This window comes from Eublepharis macularius, chromosome 9 (genome assembly GCF_028583425.1).
Source record: "Eublepharis macularius isolate TG4126 chromosome 9, MPM_Emac_v1.0, whole genome shotgun sequence".
In the NCBI taxonomy this organism is placed as follows: domain Eukaryota; kingdom Metazoa; phylum Chordata; class Lepidosauria; order Squamata; family Eublepharidae; genus Eublepharis; species Eublepharis macularius.
Genome location: NC_072798.1, coordinates 80310403 through 80321753, shown reverse-complemented (window position 1 = coordinate 80321753; position 11351 = coordinate 80310403). Strand labels below are relative to the sequence as shown.

At 42.1% G+C, this 11351-nt stretch overlaps 1 protein-coding gene across 1 annotated transcript in view; it reads right to left on the bottom strand.

Moving 5' to 3' along the window:
- Positions 1-11351, bottom strand: part of KCND2 (potassium voltage-gated channel subfamily D member 2) — a 399252-nt gene that overhangs the window by 69820 nt on the left and 318081 nt on the right. The window lies entirely within an intron of this gene.

Here is an 11351-nt window from a genome sequence, read left to right as displayed (position 1 = left end):
CTCCTCCACTTGAAGCCAGCTGGGTGACCTTGGGTCAGTCACAGCTCTCTGGAGCTCTCTCAGTCCCACCCACCTCACTGGGTATTTTGTTGTGGGGATAATAATGACATAGCTTGTAAACCACTCTGAGTGGGTGTTAAGTCATCCTGAAGGATGGTATATAAATCGAATGTTATTATTACCATTGCTTCCTTTATAATTAACCGAAATACAATTTTCTACAGGGAGGCTCTTAGTGTCATGAAGCCCTCTCCCCAGCCTTCGGACGAGGCCAGTAACTCTGACGTGGAGCTCAGAGGATAAGCCTGAGGAACCAGGGCCATGGAACCAGCAGGACCAATGGGGTCAGGGAGGGCCAGATGCTGCAGAGGCACTGACTGACCATGCCCCAGCCATGCCAGAGACCACGCTGCCAGAATCTCCAAGTGAGCCCTTGCCACCTGCCCCAGATATCACCACGAGGCGCGCACCAGGCAGGACAAGAACCCCGGCCTGTAGTCCCTCAGAACCCTCTCCCATGCTGCAGAAATGGCAACAGTGAAAGGCCCAGGCAGAGGGGGCACAAAGGAGGCAAAGCACAAGGCTGGCAGCAGACCCCTTCTCTGCAGACTTAGAACAAAGCACTGAGTGTGAGACTTCCTCACAGGATCCTGGCTAGAGCACAATGTAGCCTCCTGAGGTCCAACACCTTCCCTACAATATTGTCCTCCTAGCTGAGAAAAAAGCCTTTTTGAATAATTCGGTTTTGCATTGTCCAGAAAGCAAGGAGCGTGGGGGCTCTCCTGACCTCCTCAGGCAGGCAATTCCATAGAGTAGGGGCCACCACAGAGAAAGTCCATGTAGGGGCTGCTGTTGATTTTGCCCATGTACAGGCTGGCACCTGCAAGAGACCCTGTTTGGATGAGCGAAGTCCATCCTGAGAATAAGATGGGGCAAAAGTTTAAACAAATGTGGTATTAGCATAACCTCCAACAGATCTGCTGAGAGTGCAATTCCTGATTTTATGCAGGCCTTAATTTGGATAGCAGAGTCAGACAATTGATATAAAGCTGAAAGGTCCTTTAGAAAAGCACTTTATCCGTTCAAACACAGAATGTCTTTTTGCCTTTTGCTTCTCTTACGTATGTGTAGCTGTTTTCACTTTCATGCCCAGTTGGTTGCCTACCTGTGTTCCAGTGACAGAACGTTCTCCTTCTTGCACAGCATGAATGCCTTTGCATGTTTGCTTGGACTTGGGAGTGTTTTTACAAGGCTGATGGCTCATTACAGGGGAGAAGTCCACTAGTATAGCACCCAAAGGAAACCTGATAATAGCATCATCTATTTCCCATGCAATAGTCTGCCATTAATTAATCTGGAAATGAGCAATCTTGTTCCACTTTTAGCAGACTGCCAAAGCACTTAACCGGGAATGTTGACAATGAGCACGTATATGAGCTCAGAAAGCAATCGAGATTGAACAGGTATGTGGCAAGAAAGTGTATTTCAGAGTTAAGAGCTCGGAGGACCCAAACTAATGAGCCAAGTTGCATGATACAAAAGCATGCAAAATAAGCACAACTAAAGCTTATTGTTAGCTTATCAAGCCTGGAGAAACAGACCATTTTTTAAATCTCAAATCCAGTTATTGGTCAGACCTTGACCACGAGCAAAATGCATTCACTTTACAGAGTCATTCCAAGGATGCAAATCCATGACCCCCAAAGTACAAATTATAGCTCAGATCTACATATGCATTAAAGTTGAATGGGGGTCTATGTCAATCACCCAACTTCCCCAAGCTAAAAAAGAAACTGCACTGAAATTCATCACACGACCCAATAAAACCTGAAGGATGTGTACTGTCAACTGGTTAGTGATTCTTGTTTCCAACTGCAGCAATCACAGGAATGGGATCCAAATAATATTAACATACCACGCATGAAGAGGTAAACTAATCATTGGGAAATATTCTTCCCATTGGTGCCTACACATGCCAAATGAACTGTAATAGGCAAGCCAGTGCATGGCAGAAATCTGAGCTTACTAGGTTATTCTATGATAATTGCAATTGAACACAAATGTGATAGATCCATTCGAGAACAGAGGTTTTGAGAGGGAGTCCTGGGTAGAAGAAGGAAGCAGGAAACTTTCAGTAAATTAACAGTACAATCCCAAACTGTCTAAATCCATTGACTTAGAAGCGTGTAACTCCACTGTGGTAAACCAACCCCTTAATCTGCAGCCTAGTTTAGTTTGTGGCAGAACTAAAAACAGCAATAACCAGAAATAATTTTGCCAAATTATGTGTCTCCCTTAGAAAAGGTTTTTTTGCAGCTAAAATGTGCTTATTTTAAATACAGCTGCAAATGTCAGCTGTGCTCTGGCTAAGGTCAGATCATGGAAACTGCCTTAGAGTTAATATGCAAGAATTGTAATGAAGTTTAAATATAGTGCTCTCTGACTAAGTGCATATGTGCCGCACAGATAAGGCTCACTTTCAGTAAATGGAGCTGAGGATGAGAGTCGGTTTCAGTTCGCTAAAGCTATCTATTGCCCTGACAGTTCAACAAAAGAAAAAAGATGGTTCACAAATTGATGATTATGCCCTCGGTTAAGGAGATAGATGGAACCCTGATTACAGTATAGGGTGCACGGATTAGTTTCAGGCATCCAGAAATAATGCTTGCTAAAAATATTTCAGAATGGTCCAATGCATCATCAGAAGAAGCTGATGCTTTTTGCAATTTTGGTACCATGGAGTGGAGGTTACCTTGCACAAGGTTACCAAGGTTACAGGAACAAAAGGAGAGTCAGGTTTTTCTAATAATATTCTCAAAGATGTTGGATTCAGCCCCCTGCAGAAAGCAGAGCTATCATCACATAGGAAGAACATTTGTGAAGCGACACTTAGGCACGCTTGAAGCAAAACAGTGTTGATGCTCACTTCACACACAGAACTATGCGCGCTGTCATAGACACAGATTTGCACAGAATCACACACACACAATTGTTTATGGACAAGAACCTCTTGTTTTCCGACCAATGGTCAGAAACGAATAAATTAGACTTGGAGACTACAAATGTTTCACTAACACTGAAATCTTAAGCAGAGTCACACCATTCTGAGCCCAGTGGACTTAGAAGGGCATAACTCTGCTTAGGATTGCATGGTAAAACTGGGTGCATCTGAGACTGCTTAGTTATTTCTCTTACCTCCAGCATGCTGCTGATCAATGCACAGGATATTTTAATTTAGTTTGAAGTTGTGGACGTTTGCCCTTGTAACTAGCGTCCCTACTCATGGAAAGCTGATAATTAGTTGCTTTGGGATTCTAGACTAAGTGGTTGTCAAGGCATCACCCAACAACGGACAGCATGTTGTTAGTTCATACAGTTATTCTGCTCCATTGCTACCGCCAGATACTGCCGATGAGACCTTAAAGTCCTGACAACAGGATCGTTCAAACCATTGTTGGGTTTCATGCCTTTTAAATGGTAAAACTGAGCAGTGGCTATCGAGAGGTTAGATGAAAAGGATGCTCAAGGAGACTTGAGGAGCCTCATGGAACCACCAAGTAGATCTTTGTGATGCTCCTGCTATCAGACTGTGTAACAATATTGCTCTTCTAAAGCCTGTGCTGAAGAACTGGCAACCCTGCCTGCCCAGAGGTTGGTGGAAGAGATTCCAAGGCAGACAGGTTTGAGGAAGGCGCTTCCCCCATTTTGAGATATCCCCCCCCTCCATAGACATGATGTAAAAGCAGACTTGCATGTACCTTGTAAGTTCTAGGATGGGCAGAATAAAGTGATAACATGTTGGATTAGGATTTGGGAGAGCCAGGTTCATAGCTTCACTCCATCACAGATGCTTGCTGGGTGACCCTAGCCCAATCATACTTTCTCAGCCTAATTTATCTCACGAGGTTGTTGGTGTGGGGATATAATGGATGGAGAAAGAACTATGACGTAAGCCACTGTAGGGGACAAGAGTTGTGTATAACTATCTAACAAATACATAAATGGGAGGAATTTTAAAAAAGACAGAGTAATTATGCAAGCAATGTGTCAGTTCCTGGCAGGTAGATCCTTCAGTCCCTCTCCAGTGAACACACATCGATTCCAATAGAAAAGGCTTTATTCAGGATTTCACAGTTCAGGTCTGAACTCCATCACGGAGCTTGGTTGAAGTGACAATTCAAAACAAAAGGTCAATTTTATACTTGAGTTTTCCCGTGCTCCAGCAACGGTTACGGTTTGGCCTGCAGGGTTACACTGGTTCTGTGAGAACCCATTATAGTTATGGCCAGGGCTTTTTTTCTGGGCAAAGAGGTGGTAGAACTCGGTGGGTTACCCTCAAAGAAAATGGCCACATGGCTGGTGGCCCCACCCCCTGATCTCTAGACAGAGGGGAGTTTCGATTGCCCAATCTAAACTCCCCTGTCTGGAGATTAGGGGGTGGGGCCATCAGCCATGTGACCATTTTCAAGAGGTTCCGGAACTCTATTCCACTGCTTTCCAGCTGAATAAAAGCCCTGGTTATGGCTAAACAATGAGTACACAATACTAGATTCCCAGCATCTGGGCAAAGTAACAAATGCAGGCACCTGGAGTCTCCAAGGTCATCTCTAGCTTGGAGATACATAGTTCTGTGAGATAACAAGGGGGGCCCATCCTGTCTGGAGGAATAGCAGTTACAATATGGAAAGAACATGGCTAAGGAGAGAATACAGCAGGTTAGCATTAGACATTCAATACACTGTGGCCTCAGGGATATAACAATCATGGCAAGGCTATACATAGTCATGACAAAATGTGTTTGTGTGTGTGTGAGAGAGAGACTCTTAATGGTTGTATAGAAGATAGGCTTCGGTAGGTGGATCTGGTCACTCAAGTACATTGAAAAGATGGAAATGTTGGCACTGCAGTGGCATTTGTTGTGCAGGAATAATTACAACTGTGCCTGTTGGATTTTTGTCTTCTATATAACTCACCTATTGAAGGCAGGAATAACACATAATCACCCTATCCAGGGCCATACCTTCTGTTGCAAAGCACCCTGGAAAAGATCTTCTGCATTTTGTGATTTTTAGTGGCAAAGAAGAAATAGCGCTAAAAATATTTTGTACATAATATTTTTTTTAATTAAAATTCAATTGGCATTTTAATACTAAAGCAAGTAGCACAATGCATATTTGGTGGAATGGTACAAGAACCATGACATTTTCCATGGAAGCATACACATTTCTGTTTTTCGAGGATATACTGTTTGAACAATGAAAATAAGAGCCCTATTATGAGGAGGGAAATGTCTTTTTCCAAAATTTACTTTTTAGATATAGTGATTGATTCCTCTCAGTCTCTTTACACTGTTTGAAAAAAGAGATTTCCTCTTTCATTTCTTTTTGGGGAGAAATCTATGCACCTTTTTGTAACTTCAGGCCTCACAGTTATTTTATGTTACATACTACAGGGTGCTACTCCAGTAAAGGGACAGGAAGTCTTGGGAAGATATTCCCTGCCTCTGAGCATTTATAGAGTGAAATTCTGAAATTTTGTAGACTCTCCCTTTCTGCCCCTCCTCTCTTTGAATTTCTCTTTGATCAGAATGGAATTTGAAACAGACTCCAAATTCCTAAAAAGAGAAAAAGAAATGGAACATTGGAATTCAGGGAGAAACTGGGTAAAGGAGAATTAAGAGTGTTTCTTTTAATGATACTAGAAAATAACTACTATTGATGGGACTTTTCAGACATATTTGTTACTGAACGTGACCCATGCGTCCATTGAGCTCAGTAAAGTCTGTTTTGATTGGCAGTAGTTCTGTCTTCTCTGGAAAAGGAAGTTATTTCCCAACACCTGGGCCGTTTTTACACATCCTTAAAGGGACGGCCCAATCACCGAATGCTGGTAGCCTTTCCTCATGAATCCAGATGTCTCCATTTGCAAAACAGTTTTGGGCCATTTGGCTTCTGTTTTTTCAGCACCTTTTTTGGGAATGCAATTTCCACGGTCCCAGAAAAGGCACTGAAAAAACGGAAGCCAAGCAGCCTGCATCCGTTTTGCAAACGGAGAGGTCGCCAGCATTCTGTTTGTATGCCATCCTTTTAAGGGCTTGTGGAAATGGCCCTGATGCCCTTGAACGAGAGTTGCAAGGGATTGAATTTGAGATCTTCTGTATGCAAAGCAAGCTGCTTAGAAAAATGCAGAGAAGTTCACCAGGCCAAAATTCTTCCCCATCTGTGCTTCCCTGAATATATTCCATCAAGTATTCTCTGCATTAATGCAAAACTGATGTCTCAGCAACAGTTTCAATATCCCGACTCATTGACATGTATGCATTTATTTTCAGCTAATAGCATTGGCTCAGGAAACTCTGTCCCCTGTCCATAGGGTTTCCACAGGGTTTTTAAATACAGAAGTGGCTCTTGCTTCTATTTTAAGCGATGTGGATACAGAACGTACAAAACACACAAAGCTGCTTTATACTGAATCAGAGTCTTGGTCTATCAAGGTCAGTATTGTTGTTCACTCAGACCAGCAGCAGTTCTCCAGAGTATCAAGAAGCAGTCTTTCACATCAGCTATTACTTAATCCTTTTAATTGGAAAGGCCAGTGATTGACCCTGGAGCCTCCTTCTCCATGCAAAGCAGATGCTCTACCCAGGGGTCATTTTGTAGAAAAAGAGCTGGAGGAACTCATTAGCATAACTGATTTGCATATGCCACACACCCCTGACATCACCTATCCTGGCTGTTTTGGACCCAATCCTGGCCATTCAGGGCTGAAATTGGTCCCATAATGGCAAAAAGGGGCTGAAAATGGCTGAAAAGGGACCCAAAATGTTCAGGATCGGGCCGCTGCTGAGCGAGAGAGTGATCCACCACCCAATAGAAGCCCGATTCAGGCCATTTCGGCCCCAATCCAGGCTGAAACGGGCCCAAAATGGCTGAGAGTCAGGTGGGAGGGGCCACCTGTCATGTGACCTCTTTGGGGAACTGCTGGAACTGTGTTCCTGCACGTTCCTCCTCAAAATGAGCCCTGGCTCTACCACTGAGCTACAGCCCCCCCATCCCAACTACTCAGCAGCATTACTCATGCTGCTTGTTTTCTCTACCACATCAGATATTACTGTTAATAGCACAAGAAAACCTTGTACAAGACACTCATATGCATAATAGCACAAGAAAACCTTGTACAAGACACCCATATGCATATTTCTAGTGAAGGCCAGTAAACAGTAAAGATTGTACAAATCTGGCTTTCATGTATATGGACCTCAGCACTGAGTACCTGTATCAAACTTTTTAAAAAATGCATGTTGAGCTATGTGTCAGATTATGGCATTCCAGACACGAGAGTCTGTCTTACTCCCTTCTGCAAGAAGACAAGGTCTTTTGATTTCAAAAGGTTTTATTTTGAAAGACAGCATTCAGGCCCAGACGTCCATATTCCAGGATTTGAGATCCTGGCTGAACAAAGCATTGTTAGGAATGAGGCACAGAACTAAAGTTGTTACATTTTACACTCTCAGAGCCCAGCCTCCCCCCAGAGTTCACATAGCAGGAGAGTTCTCTGTGGGAACACTAGCCAAGGTCGAATCGGCTCGAAGAAAAGATAAGACAGTATCCTCTCCCATGGAATCGGCTCCTCGCAGGTGGTGGGGCCTAGAGGGAAAAGAAGACTAAACAACTACAGAATTAAACATGGCGTTACTCAGGTTGCTTCCTTTCAGGCACTATACAAACAGACCCTGACACTATGTACCTGCCCTTTCTGCTGAGGTGACTGTTGCCCTTGAATACATGTTGGAACCAAGTCTATGTGCATCATCTGTGGCCATTTTCACACATTTTACTGGCCGCACAAAATCGCGCGAAACTCCCGGAATGATGGCATCTTCCTGGCACGATTTCCTGTCATGACTTCGGTTTGTAGCACAAAAATGGCCTGTGTCTCCCATCTACAATTACTTGGTCAACTATGCTTTTTTTTGCATTTGTTCCTCTTGGTTCTCTACAGGTCTCTGGCCAATTAAGCTTATCTAGTGAAATGTATGTTCCTTTTTGTCGAGATTTTAGCAAGTTTTGTTCACTTCAGTCATGAAAGAGTTAAATTGTTGTTCTGTTTGTTTTGTCAGATATCTAGTTAGAATAGGATCACTTAGGACTACAGTGAAGGTTCCTGGCAGAGAAGGGGGAAATTTTATGCTTAATGAAGAGATCTAGGATTCACCATTGGGTAGCCAGTTTATTGGGGGGGGGGCAATTAATTAGCAACTTATACTAAGGTTTTATTGTTCTTTGTTCAGAGACTGCAGTTCAGTCTCTCTTCTAGTTTGATCACCAAGATGAAGAGATATAGGAGGGAGCTTTTCTTTAAAAAGAATATTCTTTAAAAAGATCCCCATGGCGCAGAGTGGTAAGCTGCAGTACTGCAGCCCAAGCTCTGCTGAGTTTGATCCCGGCGGAAGCCAGGTTCAGTTAGCCAGCTCAAGGTTCACTCAGCCTTCCATCCTTCTGAGGTCAGTAAAATGAGCACCCAAGTCCCTGGGGGTAAAGTGTAGATGACTGGGGAAGGCAATGGCAACCCGCCCCCCCCCCCCGTAAAAAGTTTGCCAAGAAAACGTCCTGATGCGATATCCCCCATGGGTCAGTAATGACTTGGTGCTTGCACAGGGGACTACCTTTACCTTTTACCTTACCTAACTATTCTTTATTTTCTCACCAAATGTACCCTTTTCCCTGATACATAGTAAAAGTATTTTTCTAGAGCTAAATAACACAGGAGTCTGTCTACTTATTTCCACTGTGCTAATATTAAAATCTGCAACTTTAAACCCCAAGACTTTTTTAAACTCTGTATTGTACAGATTCTAAGGCTACCCCTGCTGCTGCCCCATTAGAGCAGAGTCTACCTGTGTTTCTACCACTTTGCTGTTTATATTGAATTTTCAGATCCCACTAGTTTTGAATCACCGCTGCATTAAATGCTGCTTATTACCAAAGTACAGCATCAGCAAACCTTACAAGTCATTATCTTGTCAAATGATCAGAGACAAAAAAGAGTCTAGTGTTGGATGAGAAATGTAAAATAGGCCTGGTTACCATGGCAAATATGGGCACTCATGAATGATCCCTAAAGAATTGTAAACCATTGATCTGAATGCATGTTATTTTCTATTTCTCAACTCAATGGGAAGTCTGACTTCAATAAAGTAGATCATGCTCATAAACATTTAAAAGATTACAGCATAAACTCCAGTTTATGGGTGAAGTGTTTTCTTAAATGCATAACTACTTCTTTACAGTACACTTCAACTAACACCGCTCCATAACAGGAAAAGGGAAAACTGTTTTCTTCTAACTACAGAAATCTGGAAGAGAACATTTAATGCTGAGCTATGAAAACATCACGTGAATTAGGGATATGTACAGTTAGTTTATTCTGTTTAGAAATTGGATACTTTTGTTTGTCAGTAATCTTGTTCTGACTTTTAAACAGTATAATGACACAAATTCAGATTAGTTAATCTTCATAGTAATTTCCATGGATTTAAGTTGGAAACCCATTTCTACTTGTAACATCCTCCCACCCAGTAAGAATGAAATCACCAGGGATTGTAGCCATCATCCAAAGGATCCACCTAATATCAACCAGATAGGAGAAAATATCAGCTTCTAAGGCTTACGAACACCCTTGTCACTCATGATGATCACCACCCCTGATTGGCTGGGACCCTTGAGTTTCCAGATGAAATACTGACTCCCATTTTTGCTTTTCTTTTGCAGAAATTTATGCACAGGATATGATGCCCACTGGGATTTTTATGAATGGGCAAGAGGTCATGTTAGGTCATATTCCTATTTAATTTTCATTGGGTTGAATATATGGGCATTCTGCGGATGGAAGAAGGAAGAGGAGATTTAATCTTGCCTTCCTGCAGCCCCCTGACCTTCATGGGCTTTGGCAGTGAAGTTCCTGCAACCCCCAACAGTACCTTTTTGGAACTCACTGACAAACTGCTGGGGAAGAGGTAGGGAAAGGCAAGGAAAGATCCACTTCGGCCAATGGGATATGCATAGCATCCAACCCCTTCAGAAAAATTCATGATAAGGCCGCAACACTACAGAGGTCTAACTGCAGAGAAATGTTTAAGAACAACTAGTGACAAACTGTGCAGTCTAGATAGCCTGTTATCTAAAAACCCTGGAGTAAGCCAAGATATACTAGCCTTTCTGAGGATTTTACAGTCTATCGGAAATGTAACAGTTCTTCATCTGTTGGAAAAAAAGTTTGCTTCCAGCAGCTGCTATCATCATGTACCACTGCAAAAAGCAGTAGAGACTGAGTTTGGGGAGACATTAAGTCCCTTTATGTTTCTTTCCATTTGTTTCTGCAACGTAGATGCTTGACTGCCACCCAACCCTGTCTTGAGGGTTGTGTAAATACATGGGCATCAGGATCTCCGGTGATTGCTAAATGAACATTCCAAAGCAGAAACATTTTTTATTGTTTGCCTCTACATAAAGCAATTGGAACAGGAACTACACAAAAGTTTACTCTGACAGCCTTTTTATGTCTTTTACTAAAATAGGAAGTGCATTTGACAGCAATGGGATTGATTTCAAATCAGGGCAGATTAAACCAAATCACTTAGGTATATCTGGTAGAATGAGTGACATAAAGCATAGAGTTCATAAAATTATAGATATATAAAAAAGAAGAATGAGTGATGAAAAGAACTCCACTAAAAATAAGGAACTAAATGAAGTCATAAGAATATATTAATCATATGTAAGTTTATTTTATTCGTTTCTGTTCTTGAAAAAAATATCAGAAGAGTAAAAGGTGGTTCTATGAAGATGAAGCTGGTTCTCAGTTCCTTATTCCTAGTTCCTTATTTGCAAATACAAACACAAATATTGAGGAAAATTGAAAAGCTCTGTACCCCAAAATAAAGGCCCCGTCTCCACATTCTAAAAATAGTTGTTTTGGAAACAGCGATGTCAGAAATTGCTTCCAGGGAAAACCCAGAAGGAGCCACCAGCGTTCCATGAGAGGGGTGCTTTTTTTAGAATGTGGGGAAACAGACAAAGTTTGGAGGAGCACATATACACCTCCATGATCAGGGGACTCTGCCCTCCAAGCCTTCCTATGCTGTGTCCTGCTACAAAGTCCAGTTCTTGCATTGACTGGAAAAATACTGTACATTTTCATGTAATTTTTCATCTAGAAAATCAAATCAGTCTTTGAGTTCATCATGCATTTTGATTTTGATTAATTTACTCCTTATTCTCACAAGATTAGGTTTACCAATATGGCTATAATCCTCTTTAAAGAATGGGCAGTAAATCTTAAGAAGCTTCCAG